Here is a 1,914-nt window from a genome sequence, read left to right as displayed (position 1 = left end):
TGGGGAGTACATATAGAGGCTCGCTGGCATGGTGGTTCAAAGCAGGAACTGGGTTGGTTCACATGTCAAAAGATGAACCAACAGCCTCCAGCTTGCATATCCACGGGCCATAGAAGCAAGGAGTCAACGCATAGGAAATACACAGGTGGAGACAATCTCTTCGCCCACTAGGCCAGGTTTAGCTCACCATCCAAAGTCACCCAGATTATAGGAGAGAGGCCATTTTTAGTATGTGGGTTCTCCACCAGAATTTACCAAATGACGGGGAAATTCTGAAAGTAACTTACTGTGAGACGGCCCTAAACTAGCAGAAGTCCAATAAAACTTCAAAGCGGAGACTGTGCATGGGCCCTTCCCGTGCCTTCAATGAACTAAGTGGCAAATATCTCAAGTTCCTCCTGCTGAGTTCTTGGCTTCTGCTTGGCAGACTCAGCTGTGTTGGGCTGTCTGGGAGCAGGTCTCCTAATCAGATCTCTGGATAATCAACTATTCCGTAGAACCATCATGACTTTCCCTGGGCCACTCATTTCCTGTGCTTTGAACACATATCCAAAGGTTAGGGAGTTAGGGAGTGGTCCCTCAGTGGTCAGCTCTTTTGTGCTTTCTGCACTAGTTCCCCTTCAGATGGCTCTTGGGATCATATTATGAATGAGAGTCAAGCCAAGAGCTCTGCTCGACCAAGGCACTGACCACAGCCCCACAGACCGGCCAGGATAGAAGAGCCCATTGTGTGAGTGGGGTCATCACTTAGCTTTGCAACTCTGCCTTCCCACTGAATGAGTGCCACCAACACCCAACCTGTGAGTCTGGACCTTGTACCACGAACATGTAGTCACTCCTTGAGGGCACCTTCCAGCTACACCATCACACACGCATAAACTCCCAAAGATTCTTTGGTGTGGGAAAGAAGCTAAACTTTGCAGCTGGACAGGTTCACTCAAATGCCCTTGAGCTTGAGGTAGAGGGAATGGACTCACCTTGGACACATCATTAAGAGGAGAAGGTAGCGGAGAGCAGGAAGTTCTGCTGACTTACGATAATGGCAAACATTGGTCAAGTGTTGACCACACGGCAGACACTGTCTAAGCACTTTGCAGGTGTGATGACGTCATGTAAGCCTCACTTAAGCAATGAGTCAAGGCACACACTGTTTTTGTTCTAATTTATATATAATAAAAGTGAAGCACAAAGAAGTGAAGGAATTTTCAGGTAGTAAGTGGCCTGTTGGAGAGTCGATCCCAGTTCTGCTGGCTCCTGAGCCCCTGCTTCCGGCCCCACAGCCCCCGCCAGGACCACATTTCACCTTCTATCATCTAATTCTCCCAGGTACCCTAGAGGTTTACTGGCCCCATTTTATAAATAAGAAGGTGAGTTTCGGAGAGGTTAAGTAATTTTTCCAAAGACAGCATAGCAGCCCAGCAGGGATTTCAATCCCTGCCTCCAAGGCCCACAATTTCCCCCATACAACACACTCCACTGGTTCATTTCCCAGAAATTTTGAAACCTATGAGCAAGAGAAAAAAGGGAGGAGGTGGGAAAGAAACTCAGAGGGAGAAAAAAAAATGGATATTTAGGGAACAATGAAATTAATGAAATATTTATTTTCTATGCATGTTGTGGATTAGAAGTTATATCATGTGAGGTTCAGAACATAAAAATATATTATGTGTTACTTGGTTTGCAAATAAAATGTCCATGCCTCGTTCGTTTAATGACATGAAAGCCTAGGAAAGGATTGAAACAAATTAGGACAATTAAAAAAAAAAAAAAAGACCCTTAGGGGATTCAGAAAAATAAGAGCATGTTTTCTGCTAATTTAAAAAAATTATCATGGTTTCTCCTCTTTAGTTTTCCAGGGCTCTGCAGCAGTTGCACACAATTAGCAGTTGACCATTTGGGAGAAAGTATTTTGGC

Source organism: Hippopotamus amphibius, chromosome 2 (assembly GCF_030028045.1).
Source record: "Hippopotamus amphibius kiboko isolate mHipAmp2 chromosome 2, mHipAmp2.hap2, whole genome shotgun sequence".
NCBI lineage: Eukaryota > Metazoa > Chordata > Mammalia > Artiodactyla > Hippopotamidae > Hippopotamus > Hippopotamus amphibius.
The sequence above is the reverse complement of the archived record's forward strand: the minus strand, read 5'-3'. Positions refer to the sequence as shown.